The following is an 11650-nucleotide window of genomic DNA, read 5'->3' as shown; positions in this document are numbered from 1 at the left end:
TAGGCTCTCTCATGCCTCCGTTCCGGGTAATGTCTCTGAATCTCCCACACCTCCAGTATTTTCTTCACTCCCACTCGGGATTAATTTTGCCTTTTTTGAACTCTTAATGAATAGAATCATAAAGTAGGTACTATGTCATATTTGGTTTCTTTCACCCAGTATTTTATGTGAGGGATGTTGTGCATAAAACGATTGCGTTCTTTTCATTGCCATGTAGTATTCCAATGTGTTAACATTTTATGATTTCCCATTCTACAATTGATGTGTGTGTAGGTTGTTTCATAGGTTAGACTCTTATGCATCTCTGTACTCATCCTTTATTGTACAGCAGCCCTCAATTTCCTTCAGCAGGTATCCAGGAGCAGAATTTCTGGGCATAGCATGTATGTATGTTTGGGTTAGTAGGTATAGCCAGAAAGTTTGCCAAAGGGGTTGTGCCAATATATACTCACATCCACGTATATGACAGTCCAGTTTCTTTATGTCCTCATCAGTATGTGGTGTGGTTAGTCCTTGAATTTTAGCCACATTGTATTAGGTTGGCACATCTAAAATAATCTTTTTGTAGGTGATTTTATTTTCATTTAGTTAGTTAGTTTTCAGAGACAGAATCTCGCTCTGTCACCCAGGCTAGAGTGCAGTGGTGCGATCTGGGCTTACTGCAACTTCTGCCTCCTGAGTTCAAGAGATTCTCCTGCCTCAGCCTCCTGAGTAGCTGGGACTACAGGCGCATGCCACCATGCCCGGCTAATTTTAGTAGTTTTAGTAGAGACGTGTTTTCACCATGTTGGCCAGGCAGGTCTTGAATTCCTGACCTCAGGTGATCTGCCTGCCTCGGCCCCCCAAAGTGCTGGGATTAGAGGTATGAGCCACCGTGCCCAGCCTTTGTAGGTGATTTTATGTGTTTTAACCTAATACTGTCATTCTCCCTTTGATTTACATTTTTCTCATGACTAATAATGTCAAACAAGTTTTCATAGGTCATTCATAATTTTTTTTTCTATTTTTAAAAATTTTTATTTTAAGTTCAGGGTTGCAAGTGCAGGTTTGTTATATAGGTAAACTTGTGTCATGGGGATTTGTTGTACAGATTATTTCATCACCCAGGTATTAAGCTCAGTACTCATTTGTTATTTTTCCTGATCTGCTACACCCTCCCACCCTCCACCCTCCAAAAACCTCCATGTGTCCACTTGTTCTCATGATTTAGCTCCCACTTATAAGTCAGAACATGTGGTATTTAGTTTTCTGTTCTTGGGTTAGTTTACTAAGGATAATGGCCTCCAGCTCCATCCATGGCTTTGCAATGAACATTATCTCATTCTTTTTTATGTCTGCATAGTATTCCATTTTCTTTATCCAGTCTATCATTGATGGGCATTTACTTTGATTCCATGTCTTTACTATTAGCAATAGTGCTGCAATGAACATATACATGCATGTATCTTTGTAATAGAATGATTTATATTCTTTTGGGTATATACGCAGTAATGGGATTGCTGGGTTGAATGGTATTTCTCTCTTTAGGTCTTTGAGAACATAAATCTTTTTTATAAAGTCCTATTATCTTTTGCTTGGTTTTTCTGATATTGATTTGTATTTCTTTACATATTATGGATTGATATCCATTGTTGGATGCATATAATGAAACTGTCTTCTTCAGGTTTGTGACTTTCCCTTTTATTCTCTTCGTGTTGTCTTTTAATAAACAGAAGTTCCTAATTTTAATCAAGTCCAATTTATAAATTTCCTATGGTAGTGTTTAACATTACACAAAGGTTTTGTGTTTAAGAAATTTTTGCCTACTGCAAGATTATATGTTTGACTATTTCAGCTTTCATATTTAAGTCTATAAGCCATTTTGAATTTTTTTGTATGTAGTGTGAAGATGTCCAAGTTCATGTTTTTCTATATTAATATTCAATCAACCAAGCACAATTTGTTGAAAAGATTACCTTTCCCACTGAACTGTAGTGATACCTTTATCATAAATCAGGTGACTGTAAATGTGTTGGTCTCTTCTGGGCTTTCTATCCTGTTCTATTAATCTATTTGTATCATCTCTATGTACCTTTTGTGGATAGTAATTCCAAGATTAAATCTACACAAATATATCAGTCTTTTTCTTTATAGTTTACACAATTTTTGTCTTCCCTAAGACAAGGTAATACAGATATATTTCTATATTTCTTCTAAAATATAGTTTTTTATAGTTTTATCTTCCAGGTTTTAAGGTTTTTCAAATTTATTTAATCAACTTGGCACTGATTTTTGAGACTGGTTTGAAGTAGAGATCTGATTTTATTTTCATTCATGTGTATTTACAATTGTCCCAGCATCATTTATGGAATAGTACTCCCCCTTGGTTTTTGTGTTTTTGTTTTTGTTTTTGTTTTGGTAGAGGTGTGATCTTACTATGTTGCCCAGTCTGGTTTCAAACTCTTGGGCTCAACTGATCCTCCTGCCTCATCCTCCAAAAGTGCTGGGATTATAGGCGTGAGCCATCACACCTGGCTGAATAGTCCCTTTTTTCATCTTTGAGCTACTATGCCAACTCTGGTACAAGTTAACTTTTCATATACTCATGAGTTTGTTCTGGGCTCCAGATTGTGTTTCATTTGTCTATTTCTGTGTCAAGATCATACCATTTTAATCGTAATAGCTTCAAGTCTTCCAGCATTGTACTCATCAGGAGTGTCATGATGATTTTTGATCATTTATAATTCCTTGTGAATTTTAGAATAAGTTGGTCAACTCCACAAAAGTCCCTATTAGGATTTTGATTGGGTTTGTTTTTGTTTTTGTTTGAGATGGAGTCTCAGTGCGTACTATGATTACATTTCTTTTTTCTTTTTTTTTTTTTGAGACTGAGTCTCGCTCTGTTGCCAGGCTAGAGTGCAGTAGCGATCTCGGCTCACTGCAACCTCTGCCTCCTGGGTTCAAGTGATTCTTGTGCCTCAGCCTCCCTAGGAGCGCCCGCCACACCATGCCCAGCTAGTTTTTGTATTTTTAGTAGAGATGGGGTTTGACCATATTGGCCAGGATGGTCTTGATCTCTTGACCTCGTGATCTGCCTGCCTTGGCCTCCCAAAGTGCTGGGATTACAGGTGTGAGCCACCGTGCCTGGCCTTCTTTTACGTTTTTAAATTCCCAAAGCTCTTTATGTTCTCTGAATGTTTTCTTTTATTCTTTCCTTTCTTTTTCTTTCTTTCTGTCTTTCTCTCTCATTCTCCTTCCCTCCCCTTTTTCTTTGCTGTATTTTTGTTTGTAATCTTTAAAAATTTTTTTTTATTCTGCTCCCTGCATTTTTCCCTATGTACTTGTTTATTTTGATCTTATTTGAGGTTTAAACCAAATGTCTGTGGATCCTTGGCTAGTCATTCATACGATGAGTGAGGCACTAAAAACCTGATTGACATCTCTAAGAACATAGATTTTTAGCCAGGCGTGGTGGCAGGCCCCTATAATCTCAGCTACTCAGGAGTCTGAGGCAGGAGAATCACTTGAACCCGGGAGGCAGAGGCTGTAGTCAGCCGAGACTGTGCCACTGCACACCAGCCTGGGCAGCAGAGTGAGACTCCGTCTCAAAAAACAAACAAACAAACAAACAACAAAAAACATAAAAACATGGGTTTCAACATTATGATTTTGTTTTAAGATTCTAGAAGGTCCTCTACAACAAGTTTATTTAAGAACATTTTCTTCTATTACTGCTTTGCTAAGAAATGTTTCAAAAACAAAACCAAAAAGAACAGGAATGAATTTCATATTTCAATAAATGTTTTCTTGGCATATACTGAAATCATCATATACTTTTTAACCTTTACTTTGTTAATGTAGTTTCCTAATGGGAGGGGTTTTCTAACAGTAGTCTTTCAGGATGGCTTTACTACTCTTCTCCGAGGAGACACTGAAATATTTTTTAGGAAAGGGGAAAATTTGAGGTGGAAGTCTAACCAGGCTGTTTCTGCTTCCTGTGTCTAGGATTGGTGCTGTACTCTCTTTGTTCTGGGCCATGCAGAGGTTAAGATTTTCCTTTGCAAAACAAGGATTTGACCTAGAATCACTAAAACATATTTTAATAATTCAACTAAATTTGTTGCTATTTTTACATTTTTGTTTTAATGGAATTTTTGCTTCATAAACACTCCATAAGAAATTAATCTCCTTATTAGCACTACACCTAACACATTGCATTTGACACATCTTAAGGGTAAGAAATGGAATTTACAAAATGTTTTTTCAATGAACGCCTCATCTGTGGTTCAGCTACTTTCCTTACCACAGCATAGTTTTCCTCCTACTCTTTATCCTCACATGGCAGTCAAGAGACAAGACTTTTTTTTTTTTTTCCTTCTGCAGTATCTCTCTCTTCCATGTACTTCCCCTAAGAGGAGGAAAGAGGTAGAGGTCTGCTCTTATCATTAGTATTAACTGTGGACCCACAGTCTGAGTTGCCGGGTATGCCAAAGAATGTTTGGCTAAGACTCTTCCTTAACCATTAAGCTAAGAAACTTTGCACAGAGGCCTCAGAATGATTGGTAGAGTGACAAAATGAGAGGCAGCTAAAGGTTTAGTAATGGAAGAAATCTAGACCTGGGAATCAAGCCATGAGGTCTCAGGCTAGCTTCTGTCCCTCTTGAGCCTCTCTGAGTCTTAGTTTCCTCATATATAAAATAAGGAGGCTTGACTTTACTAGATTGTCTTCATGGTCTTTTTGGGCTGTAACATTCTTTTGCATTTAAAATAATACCGGCTAGACATGGTGGCTCACGCCTGTAATCCCAGCACTTTGGGAGGCCGAGCTGGGCAGATCACCTGAGGTCGGGAGTTCGAGACCAGCCTGGCCGACATGGAGAAACCCCGTCTCTACTAAAAATACAAAATTAGCCAGGCGTGATGGCGCATGCCTATAATCCCAGCTGCTCAGGAGGCTGAGGAAGGAGAACCACTTGAACCTGGGAGGCAGAGGTTGTGGTGAGCCGAGATTGTGCCATTGCACTCCATCCTGGGCAACAAGAGTGAAACTCCATCTCTAAAATAAAATAAAATAAAATAAAAATAAAATAAAATAAAACTGAGGCCCAACTGGTGGCTCACACCTGTATTAGTACACTTTGGGAGGCTGAGGTGGGCAGATCACTTGAGGCCAGTAATTCTGAGACCAGCCTGGACAACATAATGAATCCCCATCTCTATTAAAAATACAAACGATTAGCCAGGTGTGATGGCACACGCCTGTAATCCCAGCTACTGGGGTGGCTGAGGCAGGAGAATCACTTGAACCTAGGAGGCGGAGGTTGCAGTGAGCCGAGATCACGCCACTGCACACCAGCCAGGGTGACAGAGACCCCTGTCTCAAAAAAGTAAATAAATAATAAGAAAGTATCAACTCTAGAAAATCTTCAATAAATGTGTAGATTCCATTTAAGTGTGAACTTCACTGTTTAAATTGAAAGAGATCTTACAACGTTTCAGAATTGAATCATTTTCCTTTCTGTTATGAATACTGTTTTGTTTTTTAAATATATGATACAGAAAGTTTCCTGGAAATCCCTAAAATATTCCCATGGTAGGCAAAATAATGGCCCCCCACAAAGAAGTCCATGTCTTAATCCCTGAAACCTGTTATGGTGTTATCTCACATGGCCAAAGGACTTTGCAGATGTGGTTAAACTAAGGATATTGAGAAGGAAAGACTATCCTGGATTATGTGGGTAGGCCTAATTTAATCACAAGGCAAAGCCGCGATTACTTTTGCACCAACCTAATAGAAGAGGTCAGAATGATGTCATATGAGATGGACTTAACCTGTCATTGCCAGCTTTGAGAGTAAAGGAAGGGAGCCATGAGCCAAGGAATGTAGGCCACCTGCAGAAGCTGGAGAAGGCAAGGAAAATGGACTCTGCCCTAGGCCTCCAGAAGGAACACAGGCCTGCTGATGCTTGATTATGGCCTTGTGAGACACAGTTTAGATTTCTGATCTCCAGAACTATAAGATAAATTTGTGGGTTTTTTTTAAGCCACTAAATTTGTGATAATTTGTTAAAGCAACAGTAGGAAATTAACACTATCCTTCACCTCTGGCCTTTATTGTGTTGAGCAAACGTACTTTAGTTTTTGTTTTTATTTCTCTGCTATTGCTCACATAGTAGCAAACACTTCTGTTCTGCCTTAATAACCAAGAATTATGCCATGTTGAATTATTTGTTTATATTATAGCTAAAGGAATAAGTAGAAAATTGATTAATTATGCTTCTGTGTACCGTTATGTTCCCAAGTCTAATTATTTCCTAGGACTATGTTTCATTCTTCGAATTCACAGAATGTTGGATCTGGAAAGAACCATTAATATGATCTCATGGAGTCTAACACTCTACTTTTTTAAGAGAAGAAATTGTGACCTATTAACAGTAAACCCATGAGCTTCCCCATATGCATCTAGCTAGTTGCTTATAACACTAGGATAAAATTTGAGGACCTCTGGCTCCCAGGCAGGCATTTGCCCCACAGTACCATGCTGTTTCCACAAAAGCGTGAGAATGTGAAAATATGTAATAAACCTGGTCTCTTAATGCAAAAGATGAAGGAACGTGAAATTCAAATATGCCTTGTATAATTCAACCCATTCTCACTTGAGAAGCAGTGTAATGCAGTAGTTACAACTAGGACCCCAAAGCTCGATTGCCTATATGCAAATCCCATGTCTACTACTTCCCAGCAAAATAACTCTAGACAAGTTACTTAACTTTACCATTCCTCTATTTCCTCATCTGTAAAATGGAGATGATAATAATAGTATTGAACTCATAGGGTTATGGGGAGGTTTGAATACATTAATAGGCCAGGTGCCATGGCTCATGCTGTAATCCCAGCACTCTGGGAGGCCGAGACGGTGGGTTGCTTGTGGTCAGGAGTTCAAGACCAGTCTGGGCAACATGGCGAAAACCCATCTCTACTAAAAATACAAAAGTGAGCTGGGCGTGGTGGCGGGCGCCTGTAGTCCAAGCTACCGGGGGGCTGAGGTGGAAGGATTGCTTGAGCCCAGGAGGCAGAGATTGCAGTGAGCTGAGATCACACCACTGCACTCCAGCCTGGGCAGCAGAGCAAGATTCTGTCTCGAAATAAATAAATACATACGTACAGTAATATTAAGTTGGTGCAAAAGTAATTGCGGTTTTTGTCATTACTTTTAGTGGCAAAAGTGCAGTTACTTTTGCACCAACCTGTTAACTGTAAGGCTCATAGAAAAGGCTTTGGACCAAATTTAGTAATAAATAATTATAAGCAATGATCATTATTAGTGGTAGACTGTATAATAAAGACAAATTATTTCAGTTAAACAAAGTAACAGTTTTATTAATATTATTATTAATATTTGTTCCTACTGTGCCTATTAGCCACCTCCTATGGTGAAGTCCTGAGCACTTAATCCTAATACAGGGCCCAAATGTTCTGGTGGACTGCCTGTAGATTGAAAATCATGTACTTTTCTATGCCAGCAGACATTTTGTGGACAGTTAGCACATGACAGTCATGAGTGTCCTTGCTAAAGTCACGTTAATACCAAAGAACTGTACAGTGACTTGCTCTATACTGTCATTTCTTTAAGTTGCGTTGTTTCAAGAACTAAGTGGCTGATGCACTGTTTCGTTTCTTTCATAATGCTGAGCATGGGTATCTGATAGACTTGCTTAGGCTGGCAAAGTTTTGCGTAAAAGTGCTAGATTTGTATGCATCTTTGAGAATGGGGCGGTTCAAAGCTAAAGTGAGCTAGGAACAAAACAGGAAGTGAAAAAGTAGAACGGAAAGACATAGGTAGATAGAGGAAGAAAAAAGGGGAAGGAGGAAAGGACCCACAAAAGGATTTTAAAGATAAATGAAAATATTTAAGCCAAGAAGAGAGTTTCAGAGGCAGTTAAGACAAAGAGGAGACAATGCAGGCAGAGGTGTTTTATATGAAGCGTCTCTGAGGCCTAAACCAAATTTTACCGGGCACGAGAGTCACCTGGATTGCTAAACGATTTCCTGCATCCCGGCCCCACGGATACTGATCTAGTTGGTCACAGCAGAGTCCAGTCATTCGCATTTCTTTCTTTTTTTTTTTTTTTTTGTGGGAACAAAACAATAAACACCTTTATTACGTGGGTGAAGACCGAACGAGGTTTATTTGCCTTTCCGGGCCTTGATTTTCCTAAGATAGAACTCCAACTATTTGTCCTCTAGCACATAGCCATCTGCTCGGCCACACTGTCCCGGCCCCGAAGCGATGCACGCAAGAAGCTTGCCCTGCTGGAACTGCTCCTCCAGGAGACTGCTGATTTTGGCATTCTCTTTCCTTTCATCGTATTTCTTCTGAAATTTTTTAGATCGTTTTTTGTTTAAAATCTCTTCTTCCTCAGGAGGCAGCTTGGCTCCCTTCTTGCAGCCCAGGGGCAGCGCACAGTGGGACTTGTACCACTGTCGGTAAGGTGTGCTGTGGATGAGCACGATGCAATTCTTCACCAGGGTCTTGGTACGAGCCAGCTCGTTATTAGATGAATTGTAGACAACATCGATGATCCTTGTTTTACGAGTACAACATTCTGAGCCCCAGGAGAAATTCTCCACGTCCAGCCTCAGGGCACGGTATTTCTTGTTACCTCCCCGCACACGGACTGTGTGGATGCTGCCGGGGCCAATCTTGGTGTTGGCAGCTGGGCGCCCCAACTCATACTTCCGCTTCTTGTGGTAGGGCTTTCTCTTGCCCCCGGTTTTGCGGCGCTTGTGCCAGTTGTCCCAAGAGATGCCCATCGCTCGGCGCTGGCTGGAAAGAGCAATCATTTGCATTTCTAACAAGCTCATCAGTGGTGCCAATGCTGCTGGTCTGAGGACATTTTGAGAATCTTTGAGCTAAACTATATTTACACAAAGTAAATATAATTGTTCTCAGTTTTTTATGGAGCTCTATTTTACATACAGTAAATTGCACAGATCTTAATGTTTCTGGTTTCCTAACATAAGCAATTCCCCACTAGGTTGTGTAAAGATCTATCTGTTTCCATATACTGTCTCTGTCAAGAATACCAAGATACTTTTTTGAATAAAGTCCTAATGGCCTGATATTATTTTCCACCAGAATAATATAATGAACCCCAGTACATTTTCTATCTTTTTGAAGAAAAATATGTATTTCTGTAACCTAGAATTGAAATGCCAAAAACTACAAAGCACCTACATTACTTTGACTGCATGTGCAATGTTCCTGGTCTCATGTAAGCTATATATAGCCCATTTGTTATTCCTTATTATCCCACTTGAGAGGAGGAAATTTGTTATGTTATATTGAATTCTCCCCCCTTCCTTGAATTAGCAACTTAGCAGATTTATGTAAAAGGTAATCTCAAGACATTGGGCAAGAAACCTATTGAGATTAACCCTTCAACAGTGCTTCTCTAACTTCACTGTGTAACTGAATCACGTGGGATCTTATTACAACGCAGATTCTGATTCAATGGGTCAGGTGTGGGTTCCAACATTCTGTACTTGTAACAATCTCCCAGGTGATATTGATGCTGCCAGTCCATGAATTATATTTTCAGCAGTAAAGTCCTGTCTAGTGTATATAGACAGTTCTCAGACTTCAGCATCAAAATCGTTGTTAGAACCTAGATTGTGGACCCCTAACCCCGTGTATCTGATTTAGGGGGAGTGGGACCTGAGAATTTGCATTTCTAAGTTCCAAGATGATGCTGGGAAAGTGTGGGGAATACATTTTGATGACTACTGATCTATTGACCAATCTTTGTTTTGCTGATGCTAATTGACTTGCCAGCAATTTAAATGGCTAATAGGTAACATCTCCCCTCAAACTTCTCTGCCAAAGTCATCAATGGCCTCTTCACTGGCAAATCCAATGGAGTCCTCTTCACATTACTTGGCTTCTGACTGTTGTTACTTCCTTCTTGATCCCCTCTTCTCTCTTGGTTACTGTAATAGAATTTGCTCTGTTTGCTTCTCACTTTCTAACTCAAACTCTATTCTATCTCAGACTCCTTTGTCAGTTTCTCTTTCTTGCCATTCCTCTGCTCCGCCTCATGATTGTGCCTTAGTTTAGCCTTACTTCTGCTCCTTTGACCACATCAGTACTCTTCTAATGAATCTCCCTGCCTTGATCTTGAGTCCCCAAGGCACCTCTACCACAGCAAACTTTCTGAAACACAAGTGTGACATGTTGTCACCCTGCTTAAAAACCTTAAGTTTTAAGGGTTTCCCATTTGCCATAGGACACATTCCAAACTCTTCAGCTTGACTAATGTGGCTGTCAATAATCTGGCCCTTCCTTATCTACCCTTTAGCATTTCCTTTCACCAGGCCTACTGTAGAATCTTACCAGATATACTTAAAAGCATCCAATATCTGCAGAGGTTATGTGATTGTATACCTCCATACCTCTGTTTATGATACTTTCTCTTCCAAGAATTCCCTCCCTCCCATTCTTAACCCTCTTGGCCAGTAAACACTTCTTCAGCTTTTCTGTGTCTCTCTTCTTTGAACCCTTTCGTGACCATCCCAGGAAGCAGTGGTCACTTCCTTCTCATGCATATACATAATAATGACGTTGTAATACTTTATTGTACTTACATGTCTGATTCTCCCTATCAGTTTATAAAGCTCTTGAGAATAGATTTATTTTTCAACTTTGTATCTCTCGTGCATTGTCCAATGCCTGACACATTCATTGCCTGTTTGTTTACTGAACAAACGAATGAATAATAGAAATTGTGAAATTAGAAACTGAAAAAAAAAGAAAACAAACAAACAAAAACCTTAGTTTACTGTATTAGTTTCCTGAGGCTGCTGTAACAAATTATCACAAATTTAGTACTTTAAAACAACAGAAATTGATTCTTTCATAGTCCTGGAGACCAGAAGTCTGAAATCAAGTTGCTGATAGGGCACGTTACTCTCTCTGGAGGCTGTAGGAGATATTTTTTTCTTTTCTTCTTCCAGACTCTGGTGGTTCCAGTTGTTCTTGGCCTGTGACTTCCTCCCTCTTATCTCTGCTTCCATATTTCCATGGCCTTCTCTTCTGTCTCTCATAAGGACACTTGTCATTGCACTTAGGGCCCACCTGGATGGTTCAGTATTACCCCATATAAGTTCCTTAACTTGATGTCATTTGCAAAGACCTCTTCTCCAAATAAGGCCATGTTCCCAGGCTCTGGTGGTCAGGACATGGACATACCTTGTTGGGATTCACCATACAACCCATTACAGAGATTGTTAAAAAAAAGACTAAAGGGGTTGTCCATCAGTAGAAATAAGGGGCAGAAACTCTTTCTCCCTGTATATCCATGTAATAACAATGACTAGAAGGTGGCTGGGTGCGGTGGCTCATGCGTGTAATCCCAGCACTTTGGGAGGCCGAGGCAGGTGGATCACCTGAAGTCAGGAATTTGTGACCAGCCTGGCCAACATGGTGAAACCCTGTTTCTACTAAAAATACAAAAATTAGCCGGGCATGGTGGCATGCACTGTAGTTCCAGCTACTCAGTAGGCTGAGACAAGAGAATTGCTTGGACCCAGGGGACAGAGGTTGCAGTGAGCCGAGATCACCGCCATTGCACTCTAGCCAGGGCAACAAGAGCAAAACTCTGTCTCAAAAAAC

General features: G+C 40.0%; 1 pseudogene across 1 annotated transcript; it reads right to left on the bottom strand.

The window, feature by feature from the left end:
- Window positions 1-8211: 8211 nt before the first annotated feature.
- On the bottom strand, window positions 8212-8811 carry LOC100590800 (annotated as a pseudogene). Its single transcript, XR_120998.4, has one exon. The product of XR_120998.4 is annotated as a 40S ribosomal protein S8 pseudogene (transcript).
- Window positions 8812-11650: the final 2839 nt, after the last annotated feature.

Source organism: Nomascus leucogenys, chromosome 3 (genome assembly GCF_006542625.1).
Source record: "Nomascus leucogenys isolate Asia chromosome 3, Asia_NLE_v1, whole genome shotgun sequence".
Classification (NCBI taxonomy): domain Eukaryota; kingdom Metazoa; phylum Chordata; class Mammalia; order Primates; family Hylobatidae; genus Nomascus; species Nomascus leucogenys.
The sequence above is the reverse complement of the archived record's forward strand: the minus strand, read 5'-3'. Positions and strand labels throughout refer to the sequence as shown.